The 27,869-nt window shown below is 49.9% G+C and overlaps 1 protein-coding gene across 1 annotated transcript in view; it reads right to left on the bottom strand.

The window, feature by feature from the left end:
- Positions 1–18,450, bottom strand: part of LOC146857723 (kelch-like protein 31) — a 61,148-nt gene extending 42,698 nt beyond the window's left edge. The window contains exon 1 of the mRNA XM_085648319.1: positions 18,263–18,450. The gene's annotated coding sequence lies outside the window, so the exon portion shown is untranslated. The remainder of the gene's footprint in view (positions 1–18,262) is intronic.
- Between the last annotated feature and the right edge of the window lie 9,419 nt (positions 18,451–27,869).

Genomic DNA, 27,869 nt, shown 5'->3' with positions numbered 1-27,869 from the left:
GCCCGCTATGGAACCTGCAATGGGTGCACTCCATCAGGCAAGCCATTTTGGCCCACCTTAACTCTTCAGATCAGAGAACAATCTCCAGAACTGTAAAGTATATTTAGGGAGTAGAGAGGGCCCTGAAAAAGGCAGCAGGCAGGCAATCATCTTTGGACACAAACACACCCACGCCTCCAGCGGCTTGATCCCCAGCGTGCTGCCAAATGGTCTTCTTCGACAACGAACCCTTTTTACTGGTCAATGGTAGCAAACACTACTTAATTACAACAAACTGTGTGGTCTCATATATGTAATAGCTTCTTGTGCACCATCACTTTGACCACCATTTTTTAATTCATGTTTTATAACAGTTCAGACTTTTATCCAGACTTTAGCTCATTGTATCGGTTTTATGATAGTTCCGATTTCTACCCAGACTTTTGCATATAGTAACGATTTGAATTATTCTAACAATAAAGGCTGATTGACTGATTGATTGAACAAGTTGCTGCTTTGTTTCATTATTGTTAATACATGAAATATTATGTATGTAAAACAACCGTATCTCTGTGAGTTGCACAAGTGATGGTGCCTTGCAAATGATAAGAAATCAAAATGTATTGACAATAAGGAATAACATAGTTCATATTCACTACAAGGTGTATATCAATTTATACAAGTGAACTTAAATACTCCCTATGATATATAAATACATATCCAATCGTGGTAAACTTAATGGTGAACCATTAAACCATGGTTCTTTGTGTGTGGTATGAATTATTTAGGCTCCCGGTACTGTTCAGTGCTCTATAGCATTATATTCTCTTCAAACACAATTTTTATACAATAAAAAAAGAAAGGAGTAAGGTTCTTCTGAGATGCCGTATAAGCACCCTAAATGTCATGTGGCATCACTTTCTGTGAAGAGCTAAGGTCCAAGGTCATGATGATGTCACTTCTTGTGATGTTCTTAAAAGTCAAGGGTCTATGATGCCACTTCTGCTACCCCTGACCCCACTACACAACTACACTCACAAGCAGCCTGCCAATTGCATAACATCATCATAGATCATGACCTAGTAGATGTGTGGCTACTCAGACATAAAGATGCAGCTGAAGGTACATGTATTACATATACCCATAGCACGTGGTCGGGATAGACTACTGGTTGGTTTCTGGTGATATATGGCCCTGTGTGGTGTGGGTAGAGCGCCTGTCGGGAACGCTATCTGATCATGCTCCAGTGATGATAGAACTCATACCAGAAGATAGACAGATGCGGGCGTTCTCATGGAGGTTCCCGCCACAATTTAGAGACGATATCCGCAAGGCTATCTCTGAATATTTCACTCTCAATTCCCAGATGGTTTCCTCTGCAAGCACCCTCTGGGAGGCCTTTAAAGTTGTTATTAGCAGAACCAGCATGTGCACACAGCTGGGCATCCTGAGATTCAGTCTGTCTTAACTGGCTGCCCTGGAATCGAATATACGCATTTTGGAACTATACCACTCTATGACTGGTGATGTGGCAACACTTTGGGGAGGTGTAGCATATTGGCACATTCCCATGTCTACCAGTAATGGTAACTCTGGGAATGTGTCAAAAACCCATGGGTTCCACCATGGAACGCCTCCAGGGCAGAATGACGCAACACAGCAATTTGCACTGCGCTCCATTACTCTGGATTTATCAAGCACGTAAGTCGTGATAAATCGCATTTCAAGGGTTGCATCGCTTTTGCACCACTCAATGCGGTGCAAAAGTAACACAACCCTTGATAAATATTACCCTAAGTTTTCATAATTTGAATGCATCATGCTGCTTATATTGTGCAAGTACAATGCCAAGTGTATTATTTCTAATGGCCCCTAATCTGCCTGATATTGTTTGCTTGATTATATATTAATGATTCTGCTTGTAAAAATATGCTCTATTTATGAATATGTTAATCAGAGGTCATAGGCAATAAAAGTAGGACAACGAGGGTGCTGCAGCACCCTGAATGAGTAATAAAGATGCCTTTAAATTTTGCTACTATCTTGTCCCATTTGCGAAGCGTTCAAAGACAGAAGTCAAATGCCAGACTATGCTGTCTGTCAAATAGCTGCTTATTCTTTTAAAAGGGATATTGGTGTTTACTTTTCTTACTCTGACTGCAAAGTTAGAATATTTTGTAAAGAGGACTATATGAAAATCTAGGTAGAGTACAGAAAGTGTGAAAGGAAAAACTGTAGGATATTTTTTTTTCCAATAGAGAACAAAAACTAAATACCTGTAAATGAAATGTACAAGTATTTCAAAATATATAAGCAGCAAGGAAAGTACAAGTGAGCCCATTTTTACCTTTGAAACGTGAAGAAAAAAAAGATTTAATTCGATCAAAGGAATCAAGACGCTTTACTGACAATTGGCAAATGATAAAAAATTGCCGAAACTTGTTTTCCACACATTATCATCTGTGTACAATAAAATGTTACCAATAAAAAGGAAACATCCATTATTACAAAGCAGCTGTTTCCACACATAGCCTTTACCATGCATGCGTTATAACGCTTGCTCCGTTACCACGCATAGCCTTTACCACATATGCCTTCATAGCGATTTACGTTGTAAAGGTATATATGGTTAAGGTATATGTGTGGTAAGGGTGGTGAAGGCTATTGCCGTCATTAGAGGAGAGACCCTTCTGCTTCCTCTTTACGATGTGCGTCGTGCCTCAGACGAACTGGCGAGGAGTTGACGTTGTGAAGAGGTAAGGAGGTTTGGACCTGGGGCGGGGGTTATGAATGTAATTTTTTTAGGGGCGGTTCGCAGTGGACCGCTTTTAGGGATTAGGGCAAGGGAGGAGACATTTTTAGAAGGGCTGGGGGCCTGGGGGTTCGTGCAGGCGCTGGCATTTAGGGCTCAGGGGAGGGGTAGTTTTTAGAAGGGCTGGGGGCCTGGGGGTTTGTGCAAGGGCTGGCATTTAGGGCTCAGGGGAGGGGTAGTTTTTAGAAGGGCTGGGGGCCTGGGGGTTTGTGCAAGGGCTGGCATTTAGGGCTCAGGGGAGGGGTAGTTTTTAGAAGGGCTGGAGACCAGGGGGCGCTTCTAGGGCTCTGGGCAGGGAGGGGTATTTTCAAAAAAGAACTGGGGGCAGTGTAGGGGTGCAAGAGTCTGGTTGGTTTTAGGACTCCGGGCAGGGGTCGCCTTTACAATGGATATGCCTTTATGCTTTTGCAACTAAATTTATTGTAAAGTTATGCATGGTAAAGGCATATTCGTGGTAAAGGTTATGCGTGGTAAAGGCATTTGCATTTTAATGAATGCGTGGTAAAGGCATGCTTGCAACGGAATGCGTTCTAACGTCATACAACCCAGTAAAACTGCATGCCTGTGCATATGTAGTGGGCATTTCAGTGGAAACACGCTCCTGTGAACGACAGTTCACCACCACGCCATGCTTTAGTAATATATTTGACACGGTGTGCTACAGAATGCACCACCAGCTTCATACCTAAGCCTTACCATTCCCCAGCTGAATTGGCATGGCTCATTTCTACACTTGTTCTTTGGTGAGGCTTGGACTTTTCACAATCCCTACAACTTCAGTGATGGCAGCACTCCCTCTATGAAAATTCTTCCTGCACACTGGCATAGGGGGTAGTCCAGGTGTGTCAGGCCAAACGGGAGTTGAGAGCTGGGCGCTGTAGAGAGCCACCCGGGCCCTCTACTACTATGTTGCAGTTCTTCATGCATCCCCACACCCCTCGGGCAAGCTCAACCCAAGGGGATAAATAAATGGCCGAAGACCGCTCGGGGTCTTCCGGCCACAATAGTGAAAGTGGTTGTCTGTCATAGTTATTAGCGTGCTGCTGCGGCCTAATCATACCCAGGCCCCGCCGCGCTACAGGCGACGAGGCCGGTCGCACCCCTCGCGTGCCTGCCTACCTGCCTGGTTCCTGCTGGGAGCGTGCGGTGCCCACTCACGCTGTCCTGCTCCCTCTGCTGTCGCTCGGAATCCCGCAGGGAGCGAGCGGAGCCCACCCGCACCGCTCCGTATCAACCGATGCCTGCTGCTCCCGGAAGGCCTGCAAGTACGCGACCTCTGAAACCGCACCACGTGCCCCGTCTCAAGCACTGTTTGGCCTGCGCCCGCCCACGCGTCTCCCTGTCCAGCGGGAGCGCGTTCAGCCGGCGGCGCTCGTGGAGGCCTGCGGCGCTCGTGGAGGCCTGCAGCCACGTGGGGTAAGTGCCCGCTGCGCGAGTGCACATGCACCGGATGCCTCGCTGAGGCAGGGTCGCCCCGTCTGCCCCTTCCTGCACGGAGCTGCTCCTGAGGGCGTGTCGGCTCCCGACACCCCTGCACCACTAGTGCTGCATCTGAGCCTGCTGGCCTGCGCTTGTTCCTCTCACCTGCAATCATCTGCGAGGCCCCCAGACTGGGGCTGCCCCACATGCTGCCTGCGCCAGCCTCAACACTTTGCCAAGTGGACTGTGCACATGCCCTGGATACCCAGCTGTGAGCTGTGTGCATTTAAGGAAGAAAACAAAAACAAAACAAACACTGGACTGCTCATTCTGGGGGATCCAGGAGCAAGGCTACGCCTTATGGTCAGCTGCAAAGGCGAGGGCAGTAGGGGATATTGATGAGAGGGAGCGAGAGCGAAGGGAAAGGGACTGTTCATCAGGTCTGAGCGCACTTAAGCTTGCTGCACTCACGTTTTCTTTTCCCACGACACGGCGCCAGTGAGCGAGTCGCCTCCTGCGCGCACGTGGAGCCACCGGACAGCCCATGGCCACGTAGTGACTCGCACGCCCAGACGCAGATCCTCAGCACCCTAGTCACACCCTCACACCTGTGCATAACCGCACGGCCAAGATGAGCAACCCACCGGCGGCTGGCGCTGCTGCACAGCAGGATGGAGCAAACAATCCACGTGGGGGTGCCAATGCGCCTCCCCCAGGACACAGCCACACGGCAGTTTCACCGCTACCCCCCGTCAGTGAAGTCTCAGACCCTGCCACCGCTGCGCCAAGATGGAAAGCGTGGGTTGGACGGCTCAACCGCTACTTCAAGGGGACACGGGAAACCAATGGCACCGTGAAACTGTTGTTTCTCATCTACTATGGCGGCGCGGAAATCTATGACCTCTTCGAGACGCTCCCCAACACAGGAAATGACGACGACTACGATGCGGCGATCACAGCGCTCAACAGGCATTTTGACCCCCAACTCAACCCCGATTTTGAAAAGTTCAAGTTCAGAAGGGCGTGGCAGCTGGACTTGAAGTCGGTCAACATGTTTTATGCACGGCTACACCGGCTGGCCAGCACGTGCATGTTCACAGACCACCGGGAGGTGATAAGGGACCAAATCATCCTGGGATGCCGCTCCAAACTCCTGCGGAAGCTGATCCTTCATCAGCCTGGGATCTCGCTGGACGATATCCTGGTCCTGGCCCGCTCCCATGAGATGTCGGATATCCGAGCGGAGGAAATGGAAGCCGCCCTACACACACCCGTTGCTGCCTCACATGCGCCCAGGCACCCGCCGATCAAAGAGGAGAGGGTTGAAGCAGTCCAAAGACGCCCCACCACGACTCGACAAGCACCCAGGCCATCACCAGGAGGACCGTGCGGATACTGTGGAGAAGATCACCCTGTGACGGCCGTCTGTGGGGCAAAAGGGAAGACGTGCTCCCGCTGTGGCAGGCTGAACCATTACGCCAAGGTGTGCCCCGGCGGGCGATTCAGACAGCCCTCGTCGTGGCTCAGAGGCATGCCACAACGGATTCGCCAGATTTCTCTCAACGATTCGACAGCAACCATGGAGGACCAGCCGCAGGAACGACGCCCGGTGTATGAAGATGATGACGAGGAAGTGTTTGTCATGTCGTACGTCAGTAGAACGGACTGTCGCCGAAGGCCACCTCCCATGTGCTCCGTCTCAGTTGAAGGCAATGATGTACAAGCCCTCATCGACACCGGCGCGTCCGTCAATGTGGTGGACTCGGAGCAATATGATCGCCTGACACCTCGACCCCCGCTTGCGCCATCCAAGGCCCGCATCTATACGTATGGAGGGACTGATCCGCTTCCTCTCCGAGGAGTCATTCAGGCCAAAGTCACGAGCGAAAGCTACGCCACTGAGACCAGTTCCACATCACCGAGGGAAGAAAAGGGACACTGCTCAGTTGCCACATGGCTGAGGACCTGGGACTCGTTTTCTTTGCCAACCAAGTCCACGACTCCCACACTGAAGCGATTCTGAAGGAATTCCCGACTCTCTTCAAAGGAATAGGGAAGCTCAAGGGCAAGAAGTTCAAACTCCACATCGACCCCTCTGTAAGACTTGTGGCTCTCAGACACCGGAGGGTGCCATTCAATCTTCGCCCGCAAGTGGAGGAAGAACTCAAAAAGCTTGAAGATCTCGCCGTGATTGGAAAGGTCTCTGGCCCGACCCCGTAGGTGTCTCTGCTGGTCGTGGCTCCCAAACCCAAGCAGCCTGGAGCCATCCGGCTCTGCGTTGACATGAGGCTGCCAAATTTGGACGTGAAGAGAGAACGCCACATCACTCCCACCATGGATGACATAGTGGCAGACCTAAATGGAGCCAGGTGGTTCTCCAAGCTGGACCAGAATGCCGGGTACCATCAGCTGGAACTGGAGCCCGAGAGCAAGTATATCACCACCTTCTCGACGCACGTTGGTCTCCGAAGATATAAGAGGCTCAGCTTCGGGGTATCATCAGCAGCTGAAGTCTTCCAGAATGTCATCAGGGAAGCACTGTCTGGGCTGCAAGGCGTGATCAACCTTAGTGATGATATACTAGTGTTCTCAAACACGCTAGAGGACACAGTCATCTCCGACCCACTCTGAAGAGACTAGCAGACTGTGGCTTAACCCTGCACAAGTCCAAGTGTTCGTTCTACCAGGAAATGGTTGACTTCTTCAGGTATACCTTCACCCGAGAGGGGCTCCTCGTGGATCCCAAGAAGGCAGCAGCCATCCGCGCAGCCAGCACACTGAAGAACCCCACCAAAGTGAGGAGTTTTCTTGGCATGGCCACCTACTGCGGGTGGTTCATTCCAAACCTGGCTGCCATGTCGGAACCGCTCCGGACCCTCACACGCCATGATCATAAATGGGAATGGACTGGGGCCGCCAACAAGGCGTTCAATGACATCAAAGCGGGGCTGTTGGACAAAACGGTGATGGCCTACTTCCATCCAAGGCAGTGCATGGAACTGGTCGTTGACGCCAGCCCAGTGGGCCTGGGAGCAGTCCTCCTTCAGGAACACAGACCTGAGACCTGGAGACCGGTCGCCTACGCGAGTAAAGCCCTCACTGACATGGAGACCAGATACGTCCAAATCGAGAGGGAGGCGTTGGCCATCAAGTGGGCGTGCCAACATTTCCACTTGTATCTGTGTAGCCAGGAGTTCCACGTTGTGACTGACCACAAGCCTCTACTCCCGCTTTTTGCAGGCTCATCCTGGCTGGCGCCCCCGAGAATCGAACGATGGGCAGTGCAGCTGCAGTCATACAACTTCAAGGTCATCTAACGTCCCCGGGCCAACAACCTGGCTGATTATCTTTCCCAGCACCCTGAGTCGACGTCGCCCTCAGATCAATCGATGGATATGTGCAACACTGAAGCGTTTGTGAACATGGTGTCGCAAGTGGCGTGTTCCACAGCCATGACGCTCGAAGAAATTGCCCGGGCCACCCAGGAAGACCACACTCTGTCCCGAGTGAGAGAGGCGCTGGAGAGCAATGGATGGGCACACTTCCTGGATGGAGCCCGCGTCCTCCGACCCGAAGAGAGCCATGCCCGACAACAGCTCTGGCAAGTTTGCCATGAACTCAGTATCGGAGAACAAGGAGTTGTTTTGAGAGGACACCTGATAGTCCTCCCAGAGAAGCTGCAGAAATGGATCCTCACACTGGCACACGTTGGCCACCAAGGGATGGCGAAGACAAAGGCCAGATTGCGCAGCAAGGTCTGGTTCCCCGCGATGGACTCCATGGTGGAGGAAATGGTGAGGCAGTGCCACGCCTGCACGATCACTGGAGGAGATCCCGCGCCTGCACCCGTGATCACTGAAGAACCGAGCAAGAACCCCTGGACACACATCAGCCTAGATTTTGGGAGCTTCCCAGATGGCCGTCACATGCTGGTCATGGTTGACTCATTTTCGAAGTTTCCCATTGTCGAAGTAGTGACGTCAACGGCATTTCCCCAGGTGAAGAGAGTTCTCAACAGGACTTTTGCAGTGATGGGGCTGCCTGAAGAAGTGAAGTCCAACAATAGACCTCCGTTCCAGGGTCGAGAGTTCCAGGAGTATTTTGGGAGCAAGGCGATTCGCCACCGGAAGATCACCCCGTTATGGCCACAAGCTAACGGGGAGGTGGAACGTCTGATGCGGACACTCAACCGAGCACTGCGCATCACTGTGGATGAAGGAGAAGACGCTGAGACAGCTCTCGACCAATTCCTTGGCGTGTATCAACAGACCTCTCACAGCACAACCAAGTGTGCTCCGGCTCATCTAGTGTTCAAGCGGGCCCCACGAGACAGTATCCCATCGGACCCGACGTGGGTGCCTGTGGAGCGGGACGATGAGGCGATCCAAGCAAGGAGGGAAACGACAAACAGGAAAGCCAGCGAGGCCCGAAGGGCACAAGATCCTCAGCTAAAAGTGGGAGACCGGGTAGTGATCAAAGACCGACACCCCGGTTGGAAGTTTCGGACGCCCTACGAGACAGAAGTATGGACCGTTGTGGGCATTCAAGGGACCATGGTCACTACCCAAAAGGGACAACACTCTGTAACAAGGAACGTGTCCAGCTTCAAGAAGACGGCCGAGAGGGAGCCGAGCCAAGAAGGATCCGACTATCAAGATACTCTTCCGAGCTCTTCCCCTCTGGCCTCCCCCAGAAGGGGGAGTCCGTCGCTGGAGACACCCCGGCGAGCAAGCCAAAGCAGCACAGATGCTGCTGGATCGACCCATCAAGACACAGTAACTGAGTCGTCTGAGAGGATTCCATCTAGTGTTCTGGCCGGTTCTAGCTCCCGGAGCCAGAAGTATGGTCTCTGGCCGAATCCTGCGCCAAGTCAGAGACTGAAAGACTTTGTACGCACGTCCCCATGAACTGGGGGGACTTGGTGGTGCGGAACCGAAAGAAAGGAGGGATGTAGAGAGCCACCCGGGCCCTCTACTACTATGTTGCAGTTCTTCATGCATCCCCACACCCCTCGGGGCGGGCTCGACTCGAGGGGATAAATAAACGGCCGGAGACGCTCGGGGTCTTCCGGCCACGATAGTGAAAGTGGTTGTCTGTCGTAGTTATTAGCGCGCTGCTGCGGCCTAATCATACCCAGGCCCCGCCGCGCTACAGGCGCCATTCGTGCCCCTAAATTGACCGGGACTTCGAGGTGTTAGAGATAAATCTTCCCTTTCCCCAGTTCCCTATCAGGGACTATATGAGCCAAGCTGGACAATGTCACTTAGCCTGGGGCCCAAGGTCACGGCGAACACACAAATGTGCGCCCTTCCAACATCAAACATGTCGTACGTTAACACATACAGACAGGCGCTACGGCGTGATATACGTGCGCTTCACCCAAGTGCCCACGATGGTGGGGAGGGGGCTCTCCAAAAAGCTATAACATGCCCCCATTTCCTCAAGCGCCAAGAAGTTATGATGGGGGAAATCTTAAACTCTGCAAACTGTACTATACATTCGTCCAAGCGCCCAGAAGCCAGACGATGGAAGCCTGTAACCTGCAAACCTAAAACATGGTATATATGTATCCAAGCGCCCAGGGGCGACCAGCTTCGCAGTGAGTGTGCTACAGAGTTTCACTCCCAGCATGGCTGTGTGGCAGCGGCTGTAATCTCAGCCCCGGCTCCTCGGTTATTTTTAGGACTGTCCTGTTGGCTGAGGTCAGGAAAGTGTCCGGCCCAGGAATAGCCTCGAGTCCCAGCGCGCGCATACCTCGGGGTGGGGAGGATCTGATGTCGGAGCACAGCTAGCCCTTCACACACGTGCCCTGCGGCACTCGCCTCTCACACTTCACTACTCTTACACGACAGCGGCACACTCTTCTGCGTTTACACTTTTTCACCACGCACACTTCTTAAAAACAGCCATGCGCACACTCATAGTGGCATTCACACACACTCTCACTCATACTATAACAGCCTCACGCACACACACCTGCACACACCACACATACAGGTTCGCACACATCCATGGAGCAAAGACCATCCATAATCTAAAACGTTCACATTTACACAGGTTTAGGCATGAGCACAGGCACTTTCACTCACGCATATAGCAACACACAGGAGCCCCATGCACACACAAATACTCACAATCACCCTATTCTATTTACCAAGAATCCCATTTTTCACACCTGTGTTCTTACAGATCACTTTGTCACGCCTGCATTTGTTCACACCGACGCACTCACATTCCCACTCGATAGCTGTCTTACACGACTACCCTTCAGTGTGAGCACACTTCAGTTCAATCACACTTCCATTCCATTTGCTCACACTGCCACTCACACGCTGTAGCATTCAGACGCAGGTATTTTTACACACGCATTCACACTCAGTACCATTCATGAACACCTACCTTCACACATTTGCGCACGTGCAGACAATCCCTCTCTCTCTCTCATACACACACATACACACACACACGAAGCTTTCTGGCATGCTGGCATTTTCCTACATTGGCCCGCACCCTCATTCACACTTGCATATCTTCCTATTTGCGCGCACTTATATTCATACGGGCTCGTGTTTATATACGCTCCCATTGTCATCGTGATCGCGCACGTTTGCATTCTCTCAGACAGACTAGAACCCCCACATAGACCCACACAGCCTTAAATTCACCCATGCTTCGAATTGCACACACTCAATTTTACTAACTTATTTATACACACATCCACTCACTTTCACTCACGCATGCATTAGCACACACTTAAACCTGTGCAGACTTTCATTAACGACCTCTGTCGTTCACACTTGCTCATGAACAAACACCTTTTCCTCCGCTTTCTTTCACAAACATACATTTGCCTCCCCTTTTACTCAGTTAATCACAAGAACCAATTCACATACCCCAATTGCCTCACTCTCTTCACACACATTCCAATGTGCTTACATCTGTTTCACAAACACACTAGAATTCATACACATCAGCATGCACTCAAACCCATTTGTAAACACAGTTGCGCACATTCCCAGACACTCGCGAATTAACACACTTCAATTCGTGCGCACTTCAGTTTATACACTCTTCAGTTTGTGAATTCTTCATTTCAGACGCTTTCGTTTATAAGCGCTTCATTTGCAACTATACTACTTCACGCTTGGCACACTCCCGTTACCCACACTTACATTCACAAACACACTTGAGCACAGACGTTCGGATTCCTCTTTTGCACACCCACCCCTCTCTGACACACATACACTCGTTCACTCACACACTCACATTCCCACTCATGCTTACAGGGGGTCACCACTCACACTGACACTCACATCTGCACACCATTGCATGTGCACAATGATATTCCACACCGTCCTATTCAACGCAATTGTATTTACATAAACTCGCGCATTTGGCCACATTTCCATTTGCACACGTTGATTCGTTCGCACCTTTGTGTGCACACATACATGCAGTCACAGCGCTTGCTTGTGCACACTTCAACTCACTTTCATTTGCACATTACTATTACTATCGGCACACACCCGTTTGCCCACACTTACTTCACGTATTTGGGTTTGTGAAAATTCGCTCACACGCCAGTGTCCACCCCGTCCAATAATATTCGTCAGCACACACTCACTTCCACTCCACACTCGCATTCACCATCATAGTCCACGTCATGATATTCGCACACACTCGTTAATTGACACATGCAACGTTATTTGCATTATCTTTGCACCAAATGGAGAATCCTCTACTGTTGACCAATTGCGCAGAAGGATCCTTTGCATTTGTCTTTCTGGTTCAAGTTTTGTCAGGTGCTGTAGTTCATAAGTCACCGAGGGCCAATGCTGCCGCTTGGGAACGCTGAACACTCGCAAGTGTGTGTTGGAGAGGATGAGCGCTATTGCCATCATGTCGAATTATGACCACGGCTGCTGCCTCCACCCCACTGGGCACACCTGCCCACAGACTCTGCTGCGACCTATTCCCCTGCTCCCTGCCCACCACCACCAGGATCCACTGTTCATACACGTGACGGGTTGATGGCAGCTCTGACCCTGTGCAGCTGCCCCCACCCCAACCCAGGGGCTGTGACTGCCTATTCAGAGAAGCGAAGAGCCTTTAGCGCGGGCTGCCACCTCACAGCACGACCACAGGGTCGGTCGCCAGTCGGTCCAAATATGGGACCTGCCGTCCATCTATTTATAACAGGTTAGAGACGTCAAGTGACACGTTCTAGGGACTGAGATCCCGCCTACCAAGCCCCCCCCCCTCCTCTCAAACGCCCGCCCTCTTCCTGGTGGGATGGAAGGGCTGTTGTATAAAGCGCGCACTCAGCAAACAAAAAGCCATTTTCAAAGGAATAAGAAGCTTCATTCTCAGCCATGTCCTATACTTTTCTGGACACAATCGCAGACTTGCAGGCTGCGGCAGAATTTATAACATTATTTGGGTGGAATCTACGCGGGACACCTTGAACCTAGTTAAACCCCAAATTCGACCCCAGCCTCCAAACTCAAACCTCCGATGTCAAACCTGTCCCACGGCCTGATCACCAAGCCTAGTACGAATCCACAACTCCTGAGTACAAAACCAACCCCAGTCCTTAGCGCCCACCCGGAACCCAATCTCCCCAAAACCTCCAACCCCATCATTAATCCCCTACCATCTGACCTCAGCCGCAGGCCTGACATGAAGCATCGAGCTATGCCCAACCCTAAACTCCAGCCCTCTCACAGACCGCCACCTTCCAGGCAGAGGCGCCACTAGAGCCAAATTTCGAGCGGGAGGGGCGGGGGAGTGGGGAGCTAAGAAAAAATTTCGGGGGGGGGGGGCTGAATCTTTAAGCAGTAGGCAGAGTGGAGCTGCCGGGGCTCTTAGAAGGGGTGAAACAACAGCAAGGCCTCATTAACATGCATATGGTCTATTAAAGACCTGTGAAGTGCTCGGGTGCGGCTGTGTGTGTGCCCCGGAAGCTGTCTCATCCCCGGCTGCCACACACGACGGGGGGGGTGGGGGGGGGGGGTGGCTGGGGAGATGATGCCCTTTGAGTCCAATGGGTGTTGCGCGCCTGCTTCCAGGCCTCCCACCCTAACGACACATCATCCCATAACTAGCAGTGACCGTTCTGGACGCCCTAACACCTGCCTGAACCTTGACCTCCAGCCCTATCCTCAGACTCCATGCTTTACCCTGGGGTGAGACGGCGGTGCCGGTTAAACCAGAGAGTCTCCAGGAATCGCTCTTATGCCAGACTTTGGCTAGTTCCATGGACCTCCAAGATGCCCTTGTTGAGGTCACTAATCCCACATCCCAGTCCACATGACCCTACCAGAGAGGACAGGCCTAGCGGCACCATCTGGGGGAATCATCTAGAGGGTGAATTGGATCCTGGTACTGGTGAGTACCATCCTACCGCCATCTGACATGATCCTACAACAGCCTGAACAGTTCAGTATCCTAATGCGGTCTGATACCCGCCATATGTCATACTAAGACAGCCTGATACTCACAGTATAATATCCTACCGCGGTCTGACACCCGCCATATGTCATACTAAGACAGCCTGATACTCACAGTATAATATCCTACCGCGGTCTGACACCCGCCATATGTCATACTAAGACAGCCTGATACTCACAGTATAATATCCTACCGCGGTCCGACACCCGCCATATGTCATACTAAGACAGCCTGATACAGTATAATATCCTACCGCGGTCTGACACCCGCCATATGTCATACTAAGACAGCCTGATACAGTATAATATCCTACCGCGGTCTGACACCCGCCATATGTCATACTAAGACAGCCTGATACAGTATAATATCCTACCGCGGTCTGACACCCGCCATATGTCATACTAAGACAGCCTGATACTCACAGTATAATATCCTACCGCGGTCTGATACCCGCCATATGTCATACTAAGACAGCCTGATACTCACAGTATAATATCCTACCGCGGTCCGACACCCGCCATATGTCATACTAAGACAGCCTGATACTCACAGTATAATATCCTACCACGGTCTGACACCCGCCATATGTCATACTAAGAAAGCCTGATACAGTATAATATCCTACCGCGGTCTGACACCCGCCATATGTCATACTAAGACAGCCTGATACAGTATAATATCCTACCGCGGTCTGACACCCGCCATATGTCATACTAAGACAGCCTGATACTCACAGTATAATATCCTATCAGAGTCGGATAATCACAGTAAATTACTCTAGGACAACCTGGTGCTCACAGTGTAATGTCCTACGGCAGTCTCATACTCATGTACTTTATCACACTCCAATCTGAAGCGGTGCATTACTCTAGGACAGCCTGGTTCTCATAATATAACATCCTATGGCAGTCTGATACGCGTGTGCTTTATCCTACCCCAGTCTGATACGGTACATTACTCTAGACAGCCTGATGCTCACAGTATTTTATATCTTACTGCAGTCTGATACTTACCGTATATTATCATGCGCAGCCGATACTGACAGTATCAGCTATTACGCCAGGACATTATGATAGTCAAAGTGCATCCTACCACAGTCTAGGAATCAGAGTACATTTTGCTAGAACAGTCTGATGCTCACAGTACAATATCCTAGTATAATGGGATACTCATGGTACATTATGGTTGGACAGTCTCTCGCATGCCCTGACACTCACAGTAGATTGCCCTCACATGTCCTGACACTGGCAGTAGATTGCCCTCACATGTCCTGACACTCGCAGTAGATTGCCCTCACATGTCCTGACACTCGCATTGGATTGCCCTCACATGTCCTGACACTCGCAGTAGATTTCCCTCACATGTCCTGACACTCGCAGTAGATTGCCTTCACATGTCCTGACACTCACAGTGGATTGCCCTCACATGTCCTGACACTCACAGTAGGTTGCTCTCACATATCCTGACACTCGCAGTGGATTGCCCTCACATTTCCTGACACTCGCAGTAGTTTGCCCTCGCATGCTCTGACACTCGCAGTAGATTGCCCTCACATGCACTGACACTCACAGTAGATTGCCCTCACATGTCCTGACACTCGCAGTAGATTGCCCTCACATGCTCTGACACTCGCAGTAGATTGCTCTTGCATGCTCTGACACTCGCAGTAGATTGCCCTCACATGTCCTGACACTCGCAGTGGATTTCCCTCACATGTCCTGACACTCGCAGTAGATAGCCCTCACATGTCCTAACACACACAGTAGATTGCCTTCACATGTCCTGACACTCACAGTGGATTGCCCTCACATGTCCTGACACTCACAGTAGGTTGCTCTCGCATATCCTGACACTCGCAGTGGATTGCCCTCACATTTCCTGACACTCCCAGTAGTTTGCCCTCGCATGCTCTGACACTCGCAGTAGATTGCCCTCACATGCTCTGACACTCACAGTAGATTGCCCTCACATGTCCTGACACTCGCAGTAGATTACCCTCACATGCTCTGACACTCGCAGTAGATTGCCCTCACATGCCCTGACACTCACAGTAGATTGCCCCCACATGTTCTGACACTCACAGTAGACTGCCCTCACATGCCCTGACACTCACAGTAGATTGCCCTCACATGCTCTGACACTCGCAGTAGATTGCCCTCACATGCTTTGACACTCGCAGTAGATTGCCCTCACATGCTTTGACACTCGCAGTAGATTGCCCTCTCATGCCCTGACACTCACAGTAGATTGCCCTCACATGCTCTGACACTCACAGTAGATTGCCCTCACATATCCTGACACTCGCAGTGGATTGCCCTCACATTTCCTGACACTCGCAGTAGTTTGCCCTCGCATGCTCTAACACTCGCAGTAGATTGCCCTCACATGCACTGACACTCACAGTAGATTGCCCTCACATGTCCTGACACTCGCAGTAGATTGCCCTCACATGCTCTGACACTCGCAGTAGATTGCTCTTGCATGCTCTGACACTCGCAGTAGATTGCCCTCACATGTCCTGACACTCGCAGTGGATTTCCCTCACATGTCCTGACACTCGCAGTAGATTGCCCTCACATGTCCTAACACTCGCAGTAGATTGCCTTCACATGTCCTGACACTCACAGTGGATTGCCTTCACATGTCCTGACACTCACAGTAGGTTGCTCTCGCATATCCTGACACTCGCAGTGGATTGCCCTCACATTTCCTGACACTCCCAGTAGTTTGCCCTCGCATGCTCTGACACTCGCAGTAGATTGCCCTCACATGCTCTGACACTCACAGTAGATTGCCCTCACATGTCCTGACACTCGCAGTAGATTACCCTCACATGCTCTGACACTCGCAGTAGATTGCCCTCACATGCCCTGACACTCGCAGTAGATTGCCCCCACATGTTCTGACACTCACAGTAGACTGCCCTCACATGCCCTGACACTCACAGTAGATTGCCCTCACATGCTTTGACACTCGCAGTAGATTGCCCTCTCATGCCCTGACACTCACAGTAGATTGCCCTCACATGCTCTGACACTCACAGTAGATTGCCCTCACATGTCCTGACACACGCAGTAGATTGCCCTCACATGCTTTGAAACTCGCAGTAGATTGCCCTCACATGCTCTGACACTCGCAGTAGATTGCCCTCACATGCTTTGACACTCGCAGTAGATTGCCCTCACATGTTCTGACACTCACAGTAGATTGCCCTCACATGCCCTGACACTCGCAGTAGATTGCCCTCACATGCTCTGACACTCGCAGTAGATTGCCCTCACATGCCCTGACACTCACAGTAGATTGCCCTCACATGCTCTGACACTCACAGTAGATTGCCCTCACATGTCCTGACACACGCAGTAGATTGCCCTCACATGCTTTGACACTCGCAGTAGATTGCCCTCACATGCTCTGACACTCACAGTAGATTGCCCTCACATGTCCTGACACACGCAGTAGATTGCCCTCACATGCTTTGACACTCGCAGTAGATTGCCCTCACATGTCCTGGCACTCGCAGTAGATTGCCCTCACATGCTCTGAAACTCGCAGTAGATTGCCCTCACATGTCCTGACACTCACAGTAGATTGCCCTCACATGCTCTGACACTCACAGTAGATTGCCCTCACATGCTCTGAAACTCACAGTAGATTGCCCTCACATGTCCTGACACTCACAGTAGATTGCCCTCACATGTCCTGACACACGCAGTAGATTGCCCTCACATGCTTTGACACTCGCAGTAGATTGCCCTCACATGCTCTGACACTCACAGTAGATTGCCCTCACATGTCCTGACACACGCAGTAGATTGCCCTCACATGCTTTGACACTCGCAGTAGATTGCCCTCACATGTCCTGGCACTCGCAGTAGATTGCCCTCACATGCTCTGAAACTCGCAGTAGATTGCCCTCACATGTCCTGACACTCACAGTAGATTGCCCTCACATGCTCTGACACTCACAGTAGATTGCCCTCACATGCTCTGAAACTCACAGTAGATTGCCCTCACATGTCCTGACACTCACAGTAGATTGCCCTCACATGCTCTGAAACTCACAGTAGATTGCCCTCACATGCTCTGAAACTCACAGTAGATTGCCCCATGACATCTTGATACTCGCAGAACATTATCCCAAACTAGTGCGATACTCAAGGACATGACTCGATCCCAGGAGCGGTGGATACTTACAGTGCAAGCACGGTTCTAACACGGCTGTACACTCACGGGTCCTCTCTCAGGGCACCCCGATACTCGCAGAGCAGAATATTTAGCCCTCAGCACCTGCTGTTCTCAGAATGCTAAGAACACTATGAAAAGTTTGCGGTTATGGCCCTATGGCCCGGCGTTGTCGCTTCCTCTGCAGCGCCCCTCTTATCACACCCCTGCCCACCACCAGAGCCCTCCATTACTCCTCTGGGCCCTTCCCCGGAGGCCTCCCTCACATACCCTCCACTCGGCCTCTCTTGGGAGGTCTCCCTCCTGCTCTGTGTACATCCTTCCTCGACCTCGCAATGGGTGCCCCTCGAGGGTCTACCTCGTCTAGTGTGCCCCCGTGGGCCTCTGGGGCGCGCTCTCTGCTTTCCCTTACCATACCTTCAGGTGGGCCTTCTTCGGGGTCTCCCTCCTATCCAGCTGTTCGGGGATGGTGGGCTCCGTCCGGGGCACAGGGAGGGGTCGGAGCTTCGGAGAGAGCGCTGTGGGCAGTGGGACTGTCACACTGGGACTCCACCTCGTGCCCAGCCTGGCCTCCAACCCGAGCAGAGGAACTCGTCCCCCCCCCCACGTGGTGCTCTGCGCCCGCCCCCTCCGTGCACAAGGTTATGGCACAGGGAGGGACAGGTGCACTTGTCACTAAGCATGCCCGACCCTGCAGCAGGGCTCTTCATTGATGGAACCCTGCCAGGCAGGAGGACAGCCATTTATTATGTAAATGAGTCTCATTTAGAATGATGATATGTACATTTATCTCTGGACAGTTTAAAACATTGCAATACCCAGGCTGGGATGGCGAGGCGCGCGGGTTGTACTAATTAAAACCTTTCAAAAAGGTCGCGTGTGAGCCTGACTTTACTGTAGTCACGTGGGAGGTGGCTAGGCTGCTGCAAGTAACACCGGTCTAATAGCAATGCTGAATTTGTAGGGCTTAACGTTTTCCTTATGAGCCTGTTGCGAATGTTGGGGTTCGACAAATGCCAAGGCAGCCTAGTTTTAATTCAACTAAATGCCTGTTTCTGCCCCACTAAACCTATCCTCTCGCTCTTGAAGGTCCTTTTTCACCTCTGCTTTCTCCTTTGGCCTCCGCTTTGCTATCCTACTCTTCCTCTTTCTTACCATTTCCTGCCTTTCTCTCTCATGTTTAGGGACAAAGTCTGATGAAAAATAAGTCCTTATCCCCCCAAATAAGAGCGGCAATGCCCACCACCTGCAAATACCTACACATATTTTGCGCTGCCCAAGAGGTTGCAGCTACTCTCCGAGACACAGAAAAACAAGAATCCATGCAAGTCTCTCTGCAGCCATAAACACATATTTTGCTTGTTTTTACACATATCTATGTACTGTCTTGAAATCATCACTGTATTGCTTTATGGCTCAAACCATGCCTAATAATATTTATTAAGCATTCATCAGCAGGGCCTCCAAGTTGAAATGCAGAGCCATTGTGTAAAGCATTGGCAAAGTGGGCAATAGACATGTGTCATGCACACGCCTGGTCCAACCGTGGAGATGACACTTGGGCCGATACTGAACCTCTTATCCCTCCAGAGGAAAGCACATGTCAAGGACTGAACCTTAGATCACACACTGCCCCCTAGGTGTTAGGGGGGTTGGGATAAAATAGGAAAAGGGAGACTTGCTGTACTGGATCTGCTCAGCGCCTGTTCATCACTGCGTAACAGGATTTGTCGCTCCAGAGACCTTCTATGTCTGCGAGGTGTATATGCACTGGACCAGAACCTCTGGTTTTGCAATGATGCAATATACTGGAAATACCAAGAGGAGGCAGTTACCATCCGTATCCTAACAGGCCTCTAGACACAATGACCATACTTGGACATCAGTAACATGCACTTACAGGTCTCATCAGCAAACACAGCAAGAGAGCAGAACAACCAAGATCATAGATTAGAGTTTCTGGCGCTCCCAGGAATCGACTTGAACTACATATTGGAGTTACTGGCACTTCCAGGGATAAACTTGGAATGCAGGTTGGAGTTACTTGTACTCCCAAGGATCAAACTCGGGAATGCAGTTTGGAGTTACTGGCACTCCCAAAGATTACATTTGGAACACAGGTTGGAGTTGCTGGCACTCCAAAGGATCAAACTTGGGAACACAGTTTGGAGTTACTGGCACCCCACAGGATCAAATTCGAGAACACAGGTTGGAGTTACTGGCATTCCAAAGGATCAAACTCAGGAACACAGGTTGGAGTTACTGGCACTCCCAACGTTTACATTTGGAACACAGGTTGGAGTTACTGGCACTCCAAAGGATCAAACTCGGGAATGCAGTTTGGAGTTACTGGCACTCCCAAAGATTACATTTGGAACACAGGTTGGAGTTACTGGCACTCCAAAGGATCAAACTCGGGAACACAGGTTGGAGTTACTGGCACTCCAAAGGATCAAACTCGGGAACACAGGTTGGAGTTACTGGCACTCCCAAGGATCCAACTTGGAACACAGGTTGGTACAAGGTTTATACCTAATCAAACACTCTGAAGTGCTTTCTGTTGGCACTACTGTTCATTAAAGAAACACTCAGCTAAAGTCTTAAGTCCTTGAACAATCACAGTTCAAGCACCAAGGTTGCAGGAGGGGTCCAGAGCATGAACACACAAGAAGCACTGGAGGAAATCATGGAGAGCACGTGGAGGAAAAGTCTATAGTCTTGGAAGATGCTGATACTCGGACCTGCTTACTACTATAGGAGGGTTAGTGTGTACTAACCTGATATCAAGTACTTAGCCTAGTTCTTCCTCATGTCTGAAGTTCGAAGAAGGTCTCAAGGCTTTGACTCAGTGAGTCGCAGGGGAACAGGAGTAGCTGTTGAGGAGGAAGAGATGAAGGAGGCGTCGAGGGAGTTGGAGTCAGGGGAACGACTGGTTCAACTTGGGTGAGAAGGAGCCTCAAGCACCTCTCGGTTCAGGCAGGATTCTTCAGGTGAGTGGGAAGGGTGAAGCTTGTTCCGCAGGGTTTGGGGCGAAGCCATGACACGGGGTTGGGCAGGTTTTATATACCCTCTTTAAGGCTCAACCGATGTAGCTAGATCATGGGTGGCACTTGGGGGACATGGTTGTCTGTTAGGTTCTCGAACCCTCGAAGAAAACACATGTTAGTAGTACACTTGTTTTTTCCTTATAGGAATGGTAGGTGCAAATTGACGGTCCAGACCAAATAACAGGAAAGAAATGGATCATTTTCGCTCGAACGTACATAATGGAAAACAACACCAAGACCCCAGCAACAGCGAGTGCAAGGTACTCTATTTATTCACGGAATTCTGGGGGAAGCTTGCAGAGACTCAATGGGAAACCACACCAAGGATCTACTAACAGCGGGTGCAAGGTACTCTGTTAGTTCACGGGCTCTGGGGGATGCTTCCAGTGACTTCTAGAGCAATGGAATCACAAGCTCTAGGGAGCATCAGTCATAGTATCATGTTATGTTATGTTATGTTATTTATTTTTATATAGCGCACGGATGCCGCAGCCAAGAGGCGTCCCGGCGCTTTTGGAGATAAAGAAACACAACACCACAGAGACAACCCAAGGGGAAAGAGACTAAGCTGTGGAAAATAGGAAGGTTTTTAATGACTTCCTAAAAGGGAGCAAGTCTGGGATAGAACGAAGTGTGGCAGGCAAAGAGTTCCAGAGGGTGGCTGCCAACACCGAAAAAGAACGTCCACCTATTCTCGCTTTTTTGAAACGCGGAACAATGGCTAAATTAGACCCTGCAGATCGGAGGGTTCTGGAAGGAACATAGTGACAGATAGTCTGGGTAAGAATAGGAGGGGAGGCCAACTTAAGAATTTTAAAAGTTAAGCAGAGAGCTTTGAACTTAATTCTCCGACCTACTGGTAGCCAATGAAGATCTTGGATGGTACGACGGACAGAGACAAACTTAGGAAGGCCGACCAGCATCCTGGCCGCTGCATTTTGAACCCGCTGAAGGCGAGCTAGTTCTGCCTGATTCACGCCCAAAAGCAGAGAGCTGGCATAGTCCAATCTAGTGAGGACCAGAGCTTGAACTATGATCTGTCTGGTATCCGCATCAAAAAATTTAAAAATGGGCCGAAGGCACTGCAGAGCACCAAAACAGATACCAGCTACGCGTTTGGTATGGGGAGTGAAAGAAAGTTTGTCATCAAGCCACACGCCAAGATTTCTAACTTCAGCTACAGGAATGGGAACAGGACCCAACTCCGATGGCCACCAATGATCTCCCCATAGCCCAGTTTCCCTGCCAAAAATGATAACCTCGGTCTTGGTGGCATTAAGTTGAAGTCTGTTTTTCGCCATCCAGCCTGCCACTGCCTTAAGAGCTGACTGAAAGGTAGAGGCATCCATATTGGAATCACCATTAAGTGCCACCGCCAGCTGCGTGTCATCGGCGTATGACACCATGGTGAGACCAAAACTATGGGCTACCTCCGCCAGTGGCTGAACATACAAATTAAATAGGGTAGGGCTGAGAGCCGAACCCTGCGGAACACCCTGAAGAATGGGGCGAGGGGCAGAGACATAGGGCGGTGAAGATACCTTGAAGGTTCGATCCGTAAGAAAGGAGCGAAACCACTCGAGTGCCATCTCTCCAACTCCTGCCTCCCCAAGACGCTGTAAAAGGATAACATGCTATTAAACGTCACAGGGGTAATACAACATGAGCCCAGTGCTTAATTTATGCCGGGGGTTTCCGTTGCTCAGCATCAGCACTTATTTCACAGGGCTATAACATTTCTCTCCTCTTGGCAGTATGCCTGGTAATTATAAAAACATAAATGTACCTCTCCTTCGGGTGGCTGCTGGTGTGTTTTCACAGACTGGCAGCCCGAGGTCCAGGCATGATCATTGCACATCCTCACGTTAGTGATGTCAGCACAGTTGCCTGTCATGAAGACCAACATCATTAAGTGCCGCTCGTAGTCAGGACTTTGTGTCTTTTTTAGTACTGCCAACACTTTGGATTTCCACCAGTTTCCCTGGAACTTTGCCTGGTTTGGGGCTGATTTGTGCTCACCTTGGGGCTGATCTGGAGACACCTACGCGAGCGGGACTGCGAGGACCAGCAGTCTTTGCGGCTCTCCATTTGCCGCACCTGGAGCCTCTTCCCGCTCCCGCCTCCCAGCACTAGAAAACGACTCACGGCCCCCTGCTTCACGGGAGCCGCTCGTAGTCGGTACTTTGTGTTTTTTTTAGTACTGCCAGCACTTTGGATTTCCACCAGTTTCCCTTTATTAAACAACATGGGGAAGCTGCTTAAAACTCTTCTTACTCCCCTGGAAAACAGATTGCTAGATATTGAAAATAAGCTGTATGAGTTGGAAGAGAGCATAAGAACTCTGTATAGTGCCAGGGTGGAAAAAGTGCCTCTCAAAGATCCTCTGAGCATAGTACCGGAAGGAGAGGTAACAAACAAGCCTTTGCCATCGACACAAAGACCACATTCTAACCCCCAAAGGACCCAGTAAGGAAACCATTAGAAAAAACCCCCGTAACTAATGACCATCTCAGTCAAGTAATGACTAGTCCTAATACCAAGTCCTCGATAGAGAGGACGACAAAAGGCGGTCTTAATATCAGTTTACCGCCAGAAGCTTGCCCATATGTAGTGGTATTGACAGGGGTTCCGGAATTGGGTAAATCAACTGAGGAACCTTTTTGGGCACTTAAAAACAAAGTATCACATTGGTTAAATACCAACCGACCCCTACCGCCAAATGTAATGAGTAAAATCTTAATGGTGCGTAGGGTGTCTTGGGTGGGATACAACAGGAAAACAATCGATGGGAACTGTGTGGTAGTGAACTTTAAGGACCCACGAGCGGTAAATTATATCTGCTCGTGGAGACCACAAAATAATAGGGCTGATATAGAAACCAGACCGCTTTCATACTTTTACTTCCCAGATGAGCGACCAGATTGCGGAGGGACTTGGACCAGGGCCAAACATCATGTGCGGGGAGGGATGGAATGTGGGAGCTATAGATACATTAACAGCGGGGGAGGGATACCTACAGCTAATAGGTTTAGCTGCCTAAATATGGCAGATTGACTGCAGTTGCCCAGGGAAAATGTAATTGACATTAGTGAGGGGCCCCTTACGCGAAAGACCATGATTAATAATGATTTCAAAGCAGGAATGGACGAAATAGGAATCACTAATGATGATCTCGGTGGGGGCAAGTTAAGGACAGACCATGACCAGGGAGGTGTGACACTCAGCACTGTACAAGACCTGGATAGTCGAAGGTGGCCAGGGGGCTTAGAGGTATGCCCAGAATCTGTGTTATGCGGTACTAGCATAGGTGCGTGCCCCAATAGAATAGAGGGTAGGAGTCCCTTCGGTGTGTCTTGTACAGAAATTACGGGTAGGAAAGTTGACTCTCAAACTTTTGAGCAATCGTCTAATTGTAATAGCATAGTCACAAATATGAAATTGATATCTTGGAATATAGCTGGGCTAACCAAAAAATTGAGTGATCCTGAGTGATCCAGCTATATCGAATCAAGTGAACTGTGCTTTTTCCAGGAAACATGGTCCCTTAACACTCATTATAGAGTAGGTTATAAGACATTTGCGATCAATGCAATACCTCCCGTAAGGGGTAGGGCCTCGGGAGGTCTTATTATCTGGGTAAAAGTTACCCTGAAAATTAAGATTGAAGTAATTGAGACTGACTCTATGGACATATTGGCACTAAAAGTTACCACACATGATGGGAATGTACTATATCTAATTAATGTTTACAACAGACCTTCTGCCCTATCAAAAGAATCAGTGACTCTGGGGAAATTGGACACTTTCCTAAACAGAATAGCAGACAAATATTCGGTAATAATTGCCGGGGATTTGAACTGCAACTACGAGCCAATTTTAGGCATGGGCGATGTATTTGAAGAAGAAGATAGAGCAAAAAACATTCCCCTGTTAGATAATATTGCTCCAGTACATTGTTCAGTTCTGGCTGTCCAAATAATGAGGTTGACTGCGGAGTTTGGCTTGAGGGTATGCAATGGCCGCCTTCCGGCAGATTTAGCAAAAAGCCCGACTTTTGTAAGGAATAGTTCAAAAAGCAACCTCGACTACATAATTGTTTCTTTAGATATTTGGCAAAATATGACTGACTTTGAGGTAAAAGACAGGTCTGAGAGCGACCATCGTCCCCTGGACCTACTATTTAATCCTTGTATGCTTAATGGGGTTGGTTTTAACAACAAAATAGACGTCCAAACTGGTATGAGCGATGTAATATTGGTTAGTAATAATAGGCGCTCTTTAAAATGGTCCTATATACTGGAGCACGGTGAAGGTTTAGCGGAAATTTATCTACTCTTAGTTAACACGTTTTCTTCTCATGCAAATATATCATTGGAGGTTGAAAATCTTACTAATTTTATTAATTTGCATAATGAGTTCTTTAAAACACAAAAATTATTGGTAACTAAAATGCCAAAAAAAAAGCATCAGAATTTAAACAATCTATCCCATAGTAAGCCATGGTATGGTAAAATCTGTCGTCAAGCAAAAGATAGTCTCCTGTTGGCAGTAAAGACTAAAACCCCAGTTGAAATCAGGTTAGCGAGAAAAGAATATAAGCAAACCCAGAAGATTGAGAGGAGAGCCTGGGAAGAAGCATGTTGGACTGACCTGCTGGTAGCGGCCCAGACAAAGGATAATGTCGGGTTTTGGAGACTGGTGGCGAACGGGAACCACGTAGGAAGAGTAGCAAAAGATGTATATCTTGATGAACTTACTTGGGTTAACCACTTCACTACCTTATTTAAAAAACCCGATTAGGTAACTGTTGTTGGTGAGGATGCCTCGTGGTTTATCCCTTGTGAAACAAAATTGTATTTTAGTCTAGAGGAAACAGAAATGGCCATTAATGCTGTTAAAAATGGCAAAGCGCCGGGCTTAGACAAAATTCCCGGCGACCTGTATAAACAAGAGTTGAGCGTTCGGGCGCCTTATATAAACTATTTATGCAATATATTAGCATCTGGGGTTGACTTCCCTGATAGCTGGAGGGGTGCTGAAATTGTTTTAATTTTTAAAAAAGGGGATCGGTTTGATCCATTTAATTATCGCCCGATCAGCCTAATGGATATTTTGCAAAAAATTTACTCTAGGCATATTTTAGCTAGGGTGAACCTGTGGATGGAAGACAATTCGGTACTTAGTAAGTTTCAATCAGGGTTTAGGAATATAATAAGTACCGTAGATCAAGTTTTTAGACTCTGCTGCCTCTATTGGAAGTATGTGCACATAAGGAAGGGACATCTCTACGTCACATTTGTAGATCTTAGAGCGGCGTTTGATCTAGTTCCACGAGATCTCTTTTGGGAATCTTTACATTCGCAAGGGTTACCAGCTCGCTTGCTGCAAAAGATAATAAGGTTGCATGCAAAGAATTTCGCTAAGGTGCGATGAGGCCCAAATGGGGAACTTTCACAAAATATATCAATTGAGCGTGGGATTCGCGAGGGATGCGTGCTGGCCCCCACGCTATTTTCCTTGTTTGTGAATGATATCCCCAAATATTTGGCAGGCTGTAATAACGATTCCCCTAAATTGAATGGTGAGAGGGTATCCGCGTTATTATTTGCAGATGATACCATACTAATCTCTCAAACTCCCAGAGGTCTCCAGGAACTTCTATATTCATTTCATCAGTATTGTACTAAAAAGGGACTAGAGATAAATGCGAAAAAAAACAAATGTATGGCCCTAAATCCCCATAAATCTCAGAAGGGGAATTTGGTACTGTGAGACCGGCCTCACGGCGTATGCCCTCCCGATCATCCAGCCAACCTGCAACCACCCCCAAGACACGGCATCTCCGACTCCGGCCGCCCCAGCCACACAGACCCGCGGGCCGGCCAGAGCCCCCGACAGACTCGACACCCTACCACGCATGTCCGACCGAGGGAGCGGGAACCCCCGAGCCAGACCAAGAGGCGCCAGCCCAGTCACACCTCGGGTCGCCTTTCCCCGGGAGGACTCGATCGGCCACCAGGCCCCTGGGGAGCAGGCGCCTCGCCTGCCGAGCGTCTGGGGTCCCTCCCAGACCCACCTGAAAAGACCAAAGAAACGAGCGGCAGGAAATCCCGCCGAACCCCCTCAGTCACCCAAGGCCCCTCTCTGCGAGGACTCCGGACTTCAAAGGGCAGGGGGAGTATAATAAGGGGTGCCGGAGGAACGAATGGCAGAGAAGACCTGGAACCATCGAAGCCTGCTGATGCTGTCGCGGCTCCCAAATACCGAACCACCTGGGCCTGCTGAGTGACTCGCGGCCCCCAGCCATTGAACCATCTGAGCCCTGCTGACGAGATCGCGGCTCCCGAACTCCGAACCACCTGGGCCTGCTGAGTGACTCGCGGCCCCCGACCCTCGAACCACCTGAGCCCTGCTGACGAGATCACGGCTCCTGAACTCCGACTACCTGTGCCTGCTGAGTGACTCGCGGCTTTCCCCTCGAGGACGAATTGGCAAGAGATCGCCCAGAGAAACAACACCCTCCAGCTCGAGGATTGTGAGCTATCCGCAGGGTACTTTGCAGAGACACTACCTTCAAAGACTGTCCCGCTACCCCCATTCCCCTACCACCGATTTGTAGTCTCTTGTGCCGCTGACGCACTACTTACACCTTGGATCATAAAGATCCCTTGAAACCTTCGATAAAAGAACCTATCGTCCTACAAAGAATACGTGTGGTGTCACTCTGTTCGTAGTGTAAGCTCAGGGTGTGCGCACCTGGTTCGGCCTACTTGGGAGAGGTGGGTCAAAGGGGTGGGCAAGACGTGTATCGAACCCCCCTCCGGCGAACGCCTTTCCAACATTTGGTGGCAGACGACGGGATCCGAGCCGACACCGAAAGAGAGCGTGCAGTGAACGACTGACGCACTACCAAACAGAGATGGAAGGAGAAACCTCCCTGGGTGCCGCAGGTACCGAAATGAGCTCGACATTCCGAG

The sequence above is a fragment of the Triturus cristatus genome, chromosome 3_2 (genome assembly GCF_964204655.1).
Source record: "Triturus cristatus chromosome 3_2, aTriCri1.1, whole genome shotgun sequence".
Classification (NCBI taxonomy): Eukaryota; Metazoa; Chordata; class Amphibia; order Caudata; family Salamandridae; genus Triturus; species Triturus cristatus.
Note: the sequence above shows the minus strand (reverse complement) of the source record. Positions and strands in the feature narration are given on the sequence as shown.